The following is a 16,750-nucleotide window of genomic DNA, read 5'->3' as shown; positions in this document are numbered from 1 at the left end:
AGCTTTTCTGAAGAAGTTTATGCTTTCTTTACACACAGTCTGCATAAAAACAAAGCGGGCCAATGCAAACATCATCTGAACACAGCCAAGATTAGAAACTACTTCATTTTGTGCCATAAAAAATCCATAAAGCACAATGATGTAATTTTTTTATAATACAGAGCATTGCAACAAATGCAGCCCAGCTGACAAAGTCTTTGAAGAGGGAAGATTAGTGATAAGAATGGACATTCAGCTTCTTTGAGTAGAAATGTTGAGTTATAATCAGATTCCCTACTTTAGATATTTACAAAGGCTGTTCAGGTAGCTTGTAAACACAGACTGAATTAAAGAAAGGATGTGCTGTCTCTGAAGAACAAACCACAGCCCCTAAATGATCTCTATATGGTTTTCTGCATTGACTCTACTGAGATGACAGAAACTTCAGTGATCACAGGATCACAAAATGGTTTGGGTTGGAAGGGACACTAAAGCTCATCTTCTTCCACCCCCTGCCATGGGCAGGGACACCTTCCACTAGACCAGGCTGCTCAGAGCCCCATCCAACTTGGCTTTGGACACTTCCAGGGAAGGAGCACTTTGCCCTACTCGAGCTGGGAACCGTCTAGACCTGGTTGAGAGCCAGCATGAAGGACCAAAGCATGTCTAAATGGGACATTGTTGCTGAGCTGGGAGCCTCAGCTGTACACAGCTGGGAAGATGTTCTGATCCCAAAACCATAAATCTACACCTTTTCCCTTTTAGTCTTTGTCTTAAATTAAAACCGGACTTCCTTCACACAAAGAATGGAAATGTTAGACTCCTTCAATCCCCTTTTTCTGATATTCTTTCCCTCTGGAAGTCATCAGTAAACTGTTTCAACTGATTTGCTGGACATTAATGAGCACAATAAATTTCCACACATTAGATCACTAATTGTATCAATAGATGTACTCTACCAATGAGACCAACAATTTTCATCCCATGACCAATTTTATTTTCTTTCCAATTTATCTAGTTTTATGCCGAATTCGTAGTTGTTCACTGAGACATACTCAGACATGAGCTCTGAAAACCCCTAAAAGCATTTAAAGACTTCAGTGTTTCCACTATCACTTTGTCTCTGTACCAGTGTTGTACCAGTGAGAAGTTCTTTGGGAATGATAATCTATTTATTGTGTCCTGCAGCATCATTCCCTGCTTCTCTTAAGAGTTCCTCTAATCTAGTGATGCTATTGTCAATTAATGATGTTGAACATTGTCTGCTGGTGCTTACAGATTCATTTGGATTATAGAGTTTGTTCCATTTTTTCCATATTTTCCAAAATGTAAGTATTTTTCTTGGTTTTTTTTTTTCACTGAAAACATATACAGCTCCTTATGCTGTGCTTGCAAAATTGTGGCTTAGATCTGAAATGAGAGAGGCAACAGAGTTCGCTTTTCCTATACTTCAGATTTTTCATCAAGTCGATATAAAAAGATAAGTTGCTAGAGGAAGTCAGGAGTTTCCTCGTTAAATCACTATATGTAGACAAATTTTGATTTGGTCAAAATTAATTTTGTCAGGTAATGTATTCACCTGTTCTTACAGAAGCTGCAGAAGCAGTTTCTTGCATCAGGAAAAGAATTGCTGATCACCCACTTTGAAAGATCTTTTGGCTGGTGCTTGGGGCACTCATCTGTGATGTGAAAAAGTGCAGTAAAAATCCCTACTCTGCATGAAAGACAGCAATAACCTGAATCTTAATCTCTCCCACCACAGATATCCAGGGCTCACACTGTTCATACACTTTATTAGTTACCAAAAAAATTATTTTTTTTCTACAGGGCTAATGCCAACTATTCCAATAGCCTGAGGGATTTTATTTATTTTCCTCCAGGATCCTATCACAGTGTGATTTCTTCTCCAAGTTTTGGCAGGTCGGCAGGCAGCCAGAATAACCATGAGTGATTCAGATGATAAAATAAATACACCCTCATTTAGTCTAAGAATCTTAACACTCTTTTGTGCTGTCTGAGTCCAAATCCTGGTTTGTGCCTTCTGGTTTTTGGCGGAGTGTAGTAATCTACAGTAGGTTCTCATCTGAATTCTGCTCCTGAGAGCTTGGCTGGAGGAACAAGTTGCTGGTTGTTGGTGCAGGCTGGAGTTTTGAGATGTCTTTAACTACTCTATCATTCCTCTGCTCCCTGTTTAAGGCAGCTCATCCCCCTGTGAACATCACTGAGCTCACCTTGCTTGGCAAGTTACTCTTCTCTTAATGCAGAGAATGATTTAAGGACACCAAACCCTACACTGGGGAAAGAAGATATACTACTTGTAGCAGGTTCAGTTCGTAACCGGGCAGAAACACCAATTGGTGTAGTGGTTTGGCCCAAAATACTCATTACTGTTTATCTTCTGTGAGATAAGAATTAGGAGAAACGCAAAGCAGGCACCAAACTTGAAAAAATATAAAGAAGTTTATTAACAGACCTACAAGAGGGAAAAAAAAATTATACCACCTTCAGAACTCTCCTCCTCCCCCCCTTCCTCCCTTGTCCCACTGACAATGGAAAAAGACAACCCTTAAGATGTTCAGTCTGTTACCACTTCCATAATAACCTTGTTCAGTCCATTTAGAAAGAGAAGTCTCTTCTTGCTCGTGCTATGAAAACAGTATCACACCGAGACAGCCACCCACTTCCAAATATTGTTCAGTCCATTTAGGAAAAGGAGTCTCTCTGCTTGCGATGTGAGTCCCTTCCCCCGACTTGCAGCTTTTCCCACAACTGCTTTTGAGGATCCACTCTTGAAGTCTTTTGGGGTACAATTTTAAGGTTGAGCCATTCAGAAACAAAAATCAGAGGCCCTTCTCCTTCCCTGGGCGCAAAGGGTCTTCCTCATCTTCATCGTTAGGACTATCTCTGGGAGCATGTCTAGGGACTGAGGTTTTCTCCTTTCCCGTTTGGAGCAAAAGTCCTCATCTGGTCCATCTCTAGGGACTGAGGTTTTCTCCTTTCCCATTTGGAGCAAAAACCTTCATCTGGTCCATCTCTCCCTCTCCAAACATGAAATTACAGCTGCGTCAGCATCTGCCTATCTCAGCGCAGGTGCTTCTGCTTACGAGTTGAACACTCCACCCCCCAAATATTCATGAAATTACAACGGGATACTCTGATATATCATAGCTTCACAACAGACTTTTTAGCTTTAAGCATCTCCTCTCTCTTCCCTCAGGTTTTCAGCTGTTCACAGCAATAAAAGGGTTAATCTCACCTCAGCCTTGCAGCTGGAATTTTGCTTATCGGAGTGGAGAGGGGGGAGAGCCGAGCCCACAGCAAGGCAGTGGGGGGGGTTCCATGGCTGGAACAGGCCCATGGCTCCAGGCTGGCCGTGGCCCGGCCCGGCCTGGCCCAAGCAGGGCCTGTCCAGGCCCGCTGGCCCCCGCACGGGGCCTGCAGCCACCTGTCTCAGCACCGGAAACGAGAGAGAGCTTGGGGGGGAGTTTGTCTATTCTTAAGTGTGGATCACAGAGGCGGTCACAACTTTAGGTGCCTTAAAGAATTGTCCATATTCAAACTGGCCACTGATAGGTTCTGTCAGGTCCCAGAGGAAGCTGTAAGCACCCCTTAGCAAGGATATCCCTTCCGGGACTATGCTTGTTAACCTATGGCGCTACTACTAAAAATTAATAGTGGAGAAGCTTTTGGAAAATTATATACATGCAAAACTTAAAGGCCAGCCATGAGTCCTGGGTCAAGAAAATGGCACTGTGATCCATGTGATCCAAGGATGCCAATGCAATGTCCTCACATATTTCAGCAGAGGAGCCATTCTTTGGTAGTAAACTCTGATCCAACTTAGTGGGAGTGCCTCATCCATCTGGATATTTCTTTACAACTTTAAAAAAAAAAAAAAAAAAGAACAAATGCATTTGGAGAAGAGTGGGGACTTGTGAGGGATCAGTTTAAAAGAAGGGATTAAAAGCACTTCATACAGCCCTGAGGGGAAGCAATAGTCTACAGACATTGGAAGATTGCAGGCTTTAAAGACTGAAAACAAACATGTGAGGTACTAGGAGAGGGTTTAGTTGGATCCCCTTTTCCCATGTGAAATTGTGGGTGAATTTCTAGATAGACTTGTTTCGAGGGTGAGCTATTTGCTTAGAATAGTGTTGTGAGCAACAGTGTGTGGGAATTTAAAAAATGCTAGGATAGTGCCTAGAAAAATAAGTGTGAATTGAATGTCGGATGTAACTCTATCCAGGCTTGGAGATAGTTTAGTTTAGTCAGCTTTTTCCATCTTTAACTCAGAGGATATTGTGCATTATTAAAAGCAGAAACTTCTGGCCACTTGACTATTGGTGTCTTACAGCTGTAAGGATGTGAATGGTAGGTGTTAAAATCAGCCACAGGAGGGCTCTTGCATTATTTCCCTGCAAGCCTTTAAACTTATTGAGGATAATAAAGGAGGAAGCCTATTCAAGCAAGGATAGACAGAGGCTAAGAAGATCAAGTCAATCTGTGCTCGAGTTCCTGTCAGTATGGACAGGAAAGGAGCACTCTGATACATGAACAGTTCACTGTGCATTTCAGTTCATCTGCTTGTAGAAGCAGGAGTCATTTCCCCTTCTGTGATTTTAGCTAGATGTCACACTCCTCCAGTAACAGGTTCAGTGTGTACAACAGAGGTCTGGATATGAGGACTGAGATAAAAGGGGAGTTTCCATGGCAGTGCGCAGCATCTGCTCCAAATTTTCCAGACATCTAAATTTGGTGCTGTTCTATTTATTGCTAGAGCACTTTTTCTCATTTTTGCTTATATTGCCTTCACTGTGGCTTGAGGACCATCAGTCAGTGCTGTAATGATTTCTTAGATGCATAGAATGGTTTGGATTGGAAGAGTCCTTAAAGTTCATCCCATTCCAACCCCCTGCCATGGGCAGGGACACCTTCCACTATCCCAGGTTGCTCCAAGCCCCCTCCAACCCAGCCTTGGACACTTTCAGGGACGGGGCAGCCACAGCTTCTCTGGGCAACCTGTGCCAGGGCCTCCCCACCCTGACAGGGAAGGAGTTTTCAATATTGTCAGACCAGTTGGGAAATGGGGACTTTTCTGAAGGAACACACATCCACATTGGAGCTGGTTCAACCCATATCTTCTTTCTTCTTTCCCTCTGGATATTCCCTCTTACCCTACGTTAGATTTACTGGTGCTAGGAGAACCTTCCTACCAGTCCTGATCTCAGGTTTCCTCTTTGTCCAAGGAATACCCAGCCAGCCTTTCCAAGGTACAGACATGAGGCTGTTCTTCCAGAAAGTCTGTTTCTTGCAGGACCCTCAAAATCATTCATATCCAAGTGCAGGGATCAAAACAATCCCTTCATACTCAACAAAGAGTCTTTCTTGCTCTGTTTTGCTCATGCTTTTTAGATGAAGCATTTGGGGATAGAGTGGGTGCGTAGACAATTGGTTTCCTCTTGCCCGGATCCACAGGAAAGATTTGACACCCCTTTTTTTGACACCTTCATAGTGGTGTTGGAAAATTAGTTTCCAATTACAGCTCTGAATGAAGCAGTGTTGAGAATTTACCTCTGATCTATTCTCCCTCAAATGAAGCATTCATTTTTTTCCACTAAGTGGAAAGAGATAACTCATCTCACATAAGAATTGTTGCTCTGGCAGTCAACATCCATCCACACTCATAAAATATCCTCTCTTTCTACTGATATGTAAGGAAATTCAAATGAATAAATTAATTAATGGGGATCCCAATTAAATATTGAAGAAACATATTAATAAATAAACAGATCAATAAATTCACAGTTTTTAGCTGTATGCCTCAATCTGTCCATGAAGTGATCAAACCACCAAGATAAGTTTTAATGGTTTGAGACAAGGGAGGGCAATACTTTGTTTACACTTGAGATTGTTTTGTTTTGTTTTTTCCAGAAATTCTGCCCTTGCCTACCTTGGCAAACATCTTCCATAGCAAATCTTGCCTTTGATAACATTTTTCCAAGGAAAAAGCATTTAATCAGATAATATAGGACCAGCTCTTTAGGACACGGTTTCTCTGACTGGAGCACTCAGTGCCATTTATTTTTCTGGATTGCCTACGTTTTTAGAAATCTTCACCCCTTTGGGTGTTAAGATTCAAAGGGAAAATCCACCCACAGGTGCCAATGTCAGGGATGTGAATCATGGGAGATGCTGTGCTGTTTGTACATCTGCACTTGGCCTGTTTTGAAAACCATCTCCACTGCTGCCTCTGGCATTTATCCCCTTTCCAGGCCCATGATGGTTTTTTTACAACCCCCTGAGGCCCAACATATCTGGCCATCAGGACAGCAAGTCACCAAGCAGCCATGAACAGCAACCATGTGCAGAGAATTCCTTCAGAGGCTTTCTCCCCCCTCCCCGATTTCTCTGCTCCTGAATGTTTGCTCTTTCATACTTCATTGGAGAATTGTGTTATCTCCATGAGATGTGGCTGGGCTCAGTGAGGGAATGTCTGTGGCAGACCATCGCCATCCTCCCGCGGACACCACACCGGGACAATGGCTAGGAATGGGGGCTCTTCTTGGCTACAAGAAATGCAAATAAATAAAAAAATAAAAGAAATAAATAGAAGAAGGAGAGGCAGGGAAAGGAGAGTGGGAGAGAGAGAGGGGAAAAAAGACAGAGCAACTTTTTTTTCCCCCATTTCTTCTCCGAAGGAAGCAGCAGTGTCTCCTTGCAGAACGACAACCCTCAGGATACAGCAGTTGTCTTCAAATCTGTGACCATAAAAAATCATTATCTCTGTGAAATACAGCAATTTGGGAGATAATCAAACAGTGACCAGGGGGCAGAGCTGCCAATCTGAAGGATTATGCTCTGTGCATGCTTGATTCTGTCTGACCTTCCTCCGAGCCAGCTGTCAGCTTGGCGAAAACGCACACGGATCGACTCAGGGCACATTCATTAGACTGTCTTCGGTGAAGAAGTCATTTGCATAAAACCCCAGCTTTCTTAATTAGTACTTCATTTTTCCCTTGACTTATTTTGTGGCTAAGTTCACTTGCCTTTTTTTTTTTTTTTTTTAACTTGCCGAAAAATAAAATGGGGGAGGAGATTTCCTTTTTTTTTTTTTTTTTAATGTGGGGGCAGGAGGGAATATGACTTGCAAATTAACTCAGTGATAATTAGCCTATTAACATTTTCAGAGATGTAGGAGGTTTCCAAATATTAAAAAAAAAAATTGAGAAGGGGGGAAAAAGTGTGCAGGGGAATATTGGAGTTGAAATTTATTATCTAAATTTCTGGACTGGCAATGTTGAAATGCTTGGAAAGAACAAAAGTCCATGTTGAAAAATTTTTCTCCTTCTTTTACAATGATGAATACCCTTTATCCATTCTCCAAGAGTACTTAGGAAAATGATTCTTTATCATTCCTGTGGACAAGCAATGGAATTTTTCTGTGTTGCATAAAAAATAAAAATATTTTTTTCTTCTACTACATGTATGGAATTGTTTGGATTAAGAAAAAGTTGAGCACATACTGCAGTTTTACCTGGACTTCTCCTGTATGTACCAATAATGATTTTCACATCTCCTAAAAGATCCAAAAAAATAGTTGTGTCAAAATAAATGGCAAATTGTTGTACGAGTTTAAAGTACTCAGTTAAGATGCACCGCACTTTACTAATTTAAGATTGTTCTGTGATTTCTGGGAACAAACAAGCCACAGGAATGACTGTCTTGTGTTACAAGGAGTGTTCAGAGGAAAGAGCGATGCCAAATTAGTGCAGACATTATCAAATTTGCTCTTCAGTTCAAAGTGGATGCTAATGACACTTGTTCTCTGTTTGATATTCTGCTTCTGCCTGATGTAAGAAGGTGTTTCCGGGTGCTCCTAAGTTTAACCACAAACTAGTCCAACTTATATCTCAGTACTGCTATCAGAGCATACTTATTGCATGAGGGGAGGGAAATCCTGAAGTCCAAGCAACACCCTTCTCACTGATAAATCATAAAGTAACAGAGGTAATAGGCATACACATCCTAACACACTGCTTTTGTGACAGAATTCTGTTTGAAATGGTGAAAAAGCAGTAAAACTTGCTGCCATGTCTTGTAATTTCCTTCCCATCATGTGAGAGAGAAAAATGTAACTGGGAACATCTTTGGTTTAGAATATGATACAGCTCTCCTCTGGTTTTACAGTTCTTTTCCAATATAGGACTTGCACAGTTTCAAGACAGGAAAGGTGGCTGCTGTCAAGATATTGAATATCCTTAGATTTGAAGAATCAGAATCAGCCTTTGGAAGACCTAGAATTTCAGGTGTTTATTAGTGAAAGGAGTAGTGCCAGGACCCCTTTGCTGGTCCTGAGGGCGAGGGGTTCAGACTGGTGTGTGAGTAATAGTGAATTGCCTCAGTCTCCAAAACAGCATGAATGCATCCAAACTGCCTAAAAGGAATTGTCCTTGGCCCACACCAAGACCCCAGATATTCAGTGAAATCATCTGGGGCAACACTATCTGGCCTGCAACGAAACCACACTGAAAACTGTTCTGGGTACAAAACAGTATGAACGGCCACAGTTTAGTGCCTGTGTCCACTTCCAGCAGTGCTTCATTTACTCAGGCAGATGTACCCTCATCTATTTCCATTTGGGAATTAAAACAAGTTTTGAGGTCCATTTCAGATTTTGTTCACTGAGGAGTTACAAGTGATATACTTAAGCAAGTACCTTGAAAACCCATACATGTGTATTTATAATATTACTAAGGAGGCAGATTAATGAAATATCCTGCAGACTGTGCATGTAGACTTTTAATAGACAGAATGAACACACCAGCACGTCAAGCTCTTGCTTTTGTGAGTTATATATTGGTATAAATTAATTAACAGAAGCGAACAACTTTCAAATTTCGGCTGTTATGACCCTGCTCCAGAGGACTTCCACATTGTTGAACACACATTTTATTTCCTGTCTGATGTCTAAAACAGTATTTTAAGTGCCCCAAGAGAAGCTGTAGTTATGGAAGTCAAATGCAAAGAGCACAGAAGTCAATAGAAAGTTTACTTCAGACGTTTTTTGCATTTCTCCCAATGACATCTGGAAGTTTACGTGGACCTGTCGGAAAATGTCTAATCTTTAAAGATTTTTACTGTTTGTGTGTCCACTAAAGACAAGCAACTGAATACTAGAAGCAGCTCAGTAAATCTGGATCAAAATAGGAAAAATCCAAGAATAAAAGTCTACACAGTTTCATTCTCATAGAAAGAAAATCTTTTGGGTAAAAGCTGGATTTTAGAGCTGACCAATTTGCCATCTCTGTGTAAATTGCACTACACTTATCCTCAGTAAGTTTGGGATGTATCCAATACACTCTCAGCCTCACAGCATTTAAAATCTCTTGTCTGTAGCCTTTGATGCACTCCTGTAACCTTCTGTTACTCTGGGAAAATTTACTAGATTGCAAAGGATAAAAATTGATTTCGTTATTAGACTGAAAGATTCAGCAGTAATTCCCAATTTAGTTACTAGGGACAATCTAAAGTCTGGTTCTAACCTTTCCACACTACTTTTATGCCCTCTCAGAGCCACCACAGTCAGCAGTTATTTTCATTCAGCTCTCAGGCATCAAACCTCAATTCCAAGACTCTCAGCACAGACCTATAGGTAGTTCACTCACTTTGTTCAGAGTTCTCTCCTTATTCTATTTCCCTCTGAATTAAAGCTGCAATTCAGAAAGGTCAAGTTCTCAGATGTAAATAAAATATTGTTCCTATGACACATTCATATAAGTCCAAGAGGAGTCATCAATCACTGCTGATTGATTCAGTACAGTTACAGCTATTTTAGGTCCTTTTTAAAGAATTCATTTTGTATTTCCAGTCTAGGCAAAGGTCATCTTATCTAACTTTTCCAGTACCAAAATTAGGCATTTAGTCAGCTAGTCAGCTATGGTCCTGGTATTGTCGAAAGGAGAAATATCAAGAAATCAATACAATCTAACGAAAGGAGGCACCAGTTCTGTGATGGGATGGATTGTTCTCCCTGGTGTCTTGTCCCTCCTTGCTAACCATCGGGGCCTATCTTGACAGATAACTTAGTGAAGGAAAATTATTTCTAGAAAAGAACAGTTCAATGAGATGGGTCAAGGGTTTAATTGCTTGATTACATGGTACAGACAGTCTTGAAAGCTTTCTTATCATTGTAGTAATTTCAATGTAAGATGATGATGATGATGATTATTATTATTATTAGTTTGATTTTTTAAAATTTTATCTTACAGTCATTTGAGTTGGAAGAGACCTTTAAAGGTCATTTAGTCCAACACCTCTTCAACAAGCAGAGACATCTTCAACTAGACCTGGCTGCTCAGAGCTCTGTCCAACCTGACTTTGATTGTTCCTGGAGATGGGGTATCCAGCACCTCTCTGAAAGACCTTACACAATGGACCCATTTCCAAACCCATTTTCTGTCTTCTTGATTTTATAATGAGTGGGGATTTGGTGATGTTTCTCAAATCCATGAGTTCTTGGTGCCTGGAATACACTGAATGAAGTGTTCTACAGCTTCCACTACTGCTTCTTGGTATGGCACATAATTATCTTTTCATGCGTTACCCAAGGCTCTAAAATCTTTGGGACAAAAGGCATCTGAATTCCAGACAGAGACTCAAAAAAACATTGTTTAAAAGTTACCATGATTCCAGGTAACTGGAATCAGGTTCTGCTGATTCCAGGCAGGAAACATCTTCTAACACTACACGGAGGTCCCTGTGTGGAGCAGAACTGCTGAGTCAGAATGCTCCCACTTCAGGAGGCAAATTTTGCTTCCAATACTAACATGCTGTTGGTCAGCTCTAAATGAGGCTTCCACTTCTCACATAAAAAAGAAACCACAAAATCCATAATAAAATCCATAAGGCTGAATGGTAAACTCTAATATAATAAAGATATGCCAAAAGCTCCTGGAAAAGGGATGGAGACACACACCCACAGTTTACCCCAATCTTGAATATTTTTCTCCCTTCAATTTCCAATTTGATGACTAAATACCAAAACAGGACTTGTTTCTTGAGCTGTATAGAAATGATAAGAAAATCCATAGAATCATGGAACTATTTAGGTTGAAAGACCCTTCTAGGTTCATTGAGTCCAAGTATTTACCCAGCACTGCCAAGGCCACCACTAAACCCTGTCCCCAAGTTCCGCTTCCAAATGGCTTTTGAACACTTCCAGGGATGTTGATTCCGCCGCTTCCCTGGGCAGCCTGTTCCAATGCCTGACAAACCTTTCAATGAAAAAATTAGTCTTACTATTCAATCTAAGTTCCACCTTGTGCAACTTGAGGCCATTTCCTCTTGTCCTATCCCTGTTCCCTGGGAGCAGAGCCCGACCCCCCTGGCTGCTCCCTCCTGTCAGGGAGTTGTGCAGAGCCACAAGGTCCCCCCTGAGCCTCCTTTGCTCCAGGCTGAGCCACCCCAGCTCTCTCAGCTTTTCATCAGACTTGTGCTCCAGTCCTTTCAGCACTTTCATTGCCCTTCTTTGGACATTCATGTGACCAAATAATGTGTAAATAAAAAATATGTAAATAAAGGAGCAATACTATATTGTCTTCAGTAGACCTAAGGAAAGTTTTATCCAGTCAAGACACTGCCCTGGTAAGGTTTGTCATTTCTCATCCTTCAGCATTTTACAATGTGTCTTCTCATTGCTACTTATTTAGTTCCTTGAATTGCTTCATTTTTTTTTTTCTTTTCTTTGCCATTTCTTCTTTGCTTTCTTTTTTTTTAACTACTAAAATTTAACCTAAATTTCCCTGCCACAGTTTAAATCCATTATATCTTGTTCTATCCTAGTTGACTAATGAGAATAATTATCAAACTATTTTTCAATGTGAATTATCTACTCAGGCTAAAATAAACCCACCAATCTCATTTTCAGTGAAAATTCCGAGCCTAGCCAACAATTGCAGTCCCTGAAGTGAAATAACAGGGTTTTATTTACTAAGATCTTCAGTCTATTCATTGGTTTTTATTGGCATTGAAATAACATTTGGGCAAGATTATATTGCATATCTCCTTTTTTTTTTTTTTTTTTAAGTATGGCTGTTTAAAAACCCATAATTAAAAAGCCTCTGTTAATACTCTGATATTGCCACCAGGATCGAAAAGAGATTAGTGCCAGCATTCTGGGCTACTAAAGCATATGCACACTGTTGAACACACACTCACTGGAATGCTCATTCCCAGAAAAAAAAAAGTCATATAAATAGGCTTCTTTCCAAGATGCTCCAAGCATCAGCCAAAGGACTGGATCTGTGCTGCCTTGGCACAGAGAACCTCTCAGCTGGTGTAAAACTGGTGTACCTGGCTGTTTTGTCAGCCTTTCCCTTAATATAGCTTAAAAATCAGCTGCTCTGATGCTCATCTGGGATATGATTCCTGGAACCACGAGCAGCCCTGTAAAACACAGCACTTCCCCCACTGTTCTGGGTTACTCTTTGCAAGGGCTGACAGAGGCAGGGCTTGATGTGTGCAGAGTTGTGTTGGGTAAGGGTGGAACATTTTACTGTCATGGAGAATAAATATGTACACTTTTAAAAAATGTATGAAATATTGTCATATCACCATACATATCCTCCACAGTGGATCAAATGTTCCTGGAGAGGAGAGAGAAACAGGCCCAAATATCACTAGGGATGAAAAATGGGAAAGAAAACGTCTGGGTGTGCAAAATGCAGAATGATTCACTTACAACAACAGTCTTCCTTCCATTGGCCCAAACACTTAAATCTTGCACAAGTAGGGGTGAACAGGCAAAGCAGGCTGGAGTCTAATTTATTGTCCAGCCTCAAGAAGGGTCTGAAGTCAAGGTGGGGATGCTGAGGAGCAAGGAGGGTCCTTCTTGGCAGTGCCACAGGAATTCCACTTCATTTTGTCATTACCTGAGTGTGCTGCAGTGCTGGCTCTGGACGACATCCTTCTTTTGTTGTGTCTGACTGTGTGTTTGAACCACCTCTGTCGTGAAAGGTTCCAGAGCTCACCTGGAGCCTTGGGAATACAAATACCTCTGGAAAATACCACAGAGAAGCTGTGGCTGCCCCACCCCTGGAAGTGCCCAAGGCCAGGTTGGACTGGCCTTGGAGCAACCTGGGATAGTGGAAGATGTCCCTGCCCATGACTAGGGAACAAGTGGAATGGGATGAGATTTAAGGTCCCTTCCAACACAAACCTATCTAGGATTCTAGGATTCTATGACTGTGGTTTTTTCCAACATTCTGATTTTATTTATTTTTTAATTTATTTTTTTTAGCAAAATAAACTGAAATGAAAATGTCAGCTCTGAATAATTTAAAACCTATAGTTTAACTGATCTTTATTATGAAGTTTCTTGTCTGACTTTCTCTTAATTTTATATAGAAAAAAGTTCAAATCCTACACCTTAACATTATCATAATAAATTTGACGTTTTTGATATTTGAATTAAGCTTTTTAAAAATACTATCTTATTTTGGTGAAGTAGACATCATTTGGAAACTGTAAAATTAAAAGAGAGCTGAAGCATGTATCTTTCCCAGTTGTGCTGCCAGTTCTGCTGCTGCATTCACAAAAGGCATTATTACAGAAATTGGAAAGCTTTGAGCGTAGCAGGAGACTTCACAGAGATTACTTAATGTTCAGGACCTGGATAACTACAAATTTAAACATATGTAGTGTCCAAACTGAAATACTTCTTAAAAGAACAGAAAAAAGCACAGAGAGATGTAGCTCTCAAAAAGAGTTTTCATTTATACAGGGGCTCTGAATTCATTGGATTGTTTGATGGAGAAGGACATCTTCAGCAACAACATAAAACTGCTTTTCCATGGATTAAAAAAGACACCAAACTTAATCTAAAAGTAGCAGACATGCTTTAATTTCAGTTCCAAGATAAAAATAAAAGCAATTAATGCAAGTTTTTGTCACCTCAGTGTAAATGAGAAAGACCCCCGAGAGCTCAACAGAATTATTCCAGATTTTCACTGATATAAATCAAACTAGGATTTCACTCATCTTACTTGAACAGAATTAAAATGCAACTTCAAATCACTTAGTTGCTCAAACATATTTATCAACACTGAGTGTCATCCACAGGGCTCAGTAGCAAAAGGTTTGTGTCGAGTTCAGAACTTCCCTGCACGAAGGGTTGTTCCTACCATTAAAAAAAAGGCCTGATCCTGCCCTATTTGCAGTGTGAATAAATGAGCCAGATAAAAATCAGGGATAAGGAAATGATATTGTCCCCCTTTTTTAAAGATCACAGAATGAAGCACACAGCAATTAAGTGTTGCAGCCAAGGTCACATTGTGATTTGCAATCCATAGCACGTCGAGGTTTTGAACCCGTGTTTCAAGCTTCACATCCAAAGCAATGTTTTTTTATTATTATTACTTTTACAGCACAAAACATTTGTGTTGGAGATTTATTTTATGGATAGCATATGATGTGGCAAATGCAATTTTAAAAATTAAATAGCTCAAAAATTTTCTGCTTTCTTATTGTATCCCCTTTTTTTTCATTCAGAGTAGCCAGGCTTTATTTTTCTTTCTTTCCTCTTCCTTTTGGGGGAGGGCTTTTTTGCTTAAGTATCAAATTGCAATCTTACATAAGTCCAAATAAAATAAAATAAAATAAAATAAAATAAAATAAAATAAAATGGCTACCTAAATACCATTACCTGAAATTTTGAAACATTAAGACTTCAAAAGGGTTAATTAATTACATTAGCTGTGTCATTATCCTGGCAACATTCTGCCTGAGGGCATATAGATCTATTCAGCTGCTGAGTTTGAAAGAGCTGTGTCCTTCTCTCACAGAAGAAAATTCATCAGACATTAAAAACATAGTCATTAGCAGAACATATTGTTTTTTCTCCACCAGATTGAGGAACATCAGATGGAATAATCAAAACAAATATTAAATAAATATTTCTCTTTAAAAAAAAATATGGAACTCAGAATTCATCACAAGTCAGAATAGATTTTTTCTGTAAGTTGAAACTGCTTAATATTTATTGATTGTGGAGAACCAAACTTGCCACTGTCTCACATATTTATAGTCAAAAATGGGTGTAAAATTATCCTGTATTAGCATGAAAAAATGATGCTATCACTTTTAACAGGTGTAAATAATTGTATAAGGTACAACTCGTATAAATACAGAAAAATTGGTAAAATAAGGAAAGGACAAAGATGCTTAAAGGTATGAAATAGGTTCCATGTAAAGGGAGATAAACAGAAATAAATCTCTACAGCCTGGAGAGACTAATTGTTTTGGGATGGGACAGAAGTCTATGAAATCATGACAATCATGGAGGAGGCAAAGAAAGAACAATTATTTGCTATTCCTTGTAATACAAAATCTAGCACGTATCAAATAAAGTTATCTGAAGGTGGGCTCAAAATAATTAAAGGAAAGTACTTTTTCACACAGCACAAAATTAAACCATGAAACTGATTGCCACGGGATGTTGGGATGTTGCGAATGTCATAAGTTTTCACAGGTTCAAAAAGCAATTAGATACAAACATGGAAGGAAAAACCTTCATAGACTACGAGAGACAAAGGAATAACCCCCAGGTCAGGAAATTGCATAGCCACAGATTGCAGAAGGCTGGAAAGCTCAAATGTGGGAACATCAATGCATGTTTTCCTTTTTTTATGCTCCTTCCTAACCAGCAGTCAGAACTGGCCATTGCTGGAGACCAAAAGCCTGTCTCTATAGTCTGCAGTCTTACTAAATACATCTTCTTTTACAAACCAGTTGAGAATTAGTCTAAAAATATTAGCCCTAGAGTAAGAGGAAATAGTTTTTTAATTACAAACATATCCTATGGTTTCATGTGGTGCTGCAGTTCTAACACAGATCCCCGTGGGTTCATCCTTTTTGCAGCACTATACAGGGCCACATGATGAGGAACACATCACATGCTCATGATAATTTGGGAAGATCTTTCCTGTCAGAACGTGCAGCTGCAGCCACCAGTGTTGGTTCTGTTGGAAAGTCTTTCACCTGCGTCATACCACAGAATCCCAGGTTGGGTAAGGTTGGAAGGGACCACAGTGTCTCATCTGGTGCCACCTCCTGCTCCAGCAGGGCCATCCCAGAGCACAGGGCACAGGATTGTGTCCAGACAGGTCTGGAATATCTCCAGTGAGGGAGACTCCACACCCTCTCTGGGCAATCTGTTCAGGGCTCAGTCACTGCCCAGGACAGAAGTTCTGCCTCATGTCCGGGTGGAACTTGCTGGGCATCAGTTCCTGCCCGTTCCTCTGGTGCCATTGCTGGGCCCCACGGAGCAGAGCCTGGGCCCTGCCCTGAGCCCTCCCTGCAGACAGGAACAGACAGGGATGAGGGCCCCTCTCAGCTGTGTCTCCTCTCGAGGCTGAACAGCCCCAGGTCCCTCAGCCTTTCCTCAGGGAGATGCTCCAGTCCCTCCATCATCTTTGCCACCCAGCACTGGACCCACTCCAGGAGCTCCATGCCTCTCTTGTCCTGAGGAGCCCAGAACTGGACACAGCACTGCAGATGTCCCTCAGCAGGGCTGAGCACAGGAGCAGGATCCCCTTCCTTGACCTGCTGGCAATGTTCCTCCTGACATAACCCCCAAAAACAAAATGAATATTGTATATCCACTGTGATGTGAACCATCACTATGCACTTCTTATAAATCCTTCTTAAACAAAAAAACCCAAACAAAAAAACCCCCAAACAAACAAATAACCAACAATAAAACAACAACAACAAC

The sequence above is a fragment of the Aphelocoma coerulescens genome, chromosome 3 (assembly GCF_041296385.1).
Source record: "Aphelocoma coerulescens isolate FSJ_1873_10779 chromosome 3, UR_Acoe_1.0, whole genome shotgun sequence".
Taxonomy (NCBI): Eukaryota; Metazoa; Chordata; class Aves; order Passeriformes; family Corvidae; genus Aphelocoma; species Aphelocoma coerulescens.
Note: the sequence above shows the minus strand (reverse complement) of the source record.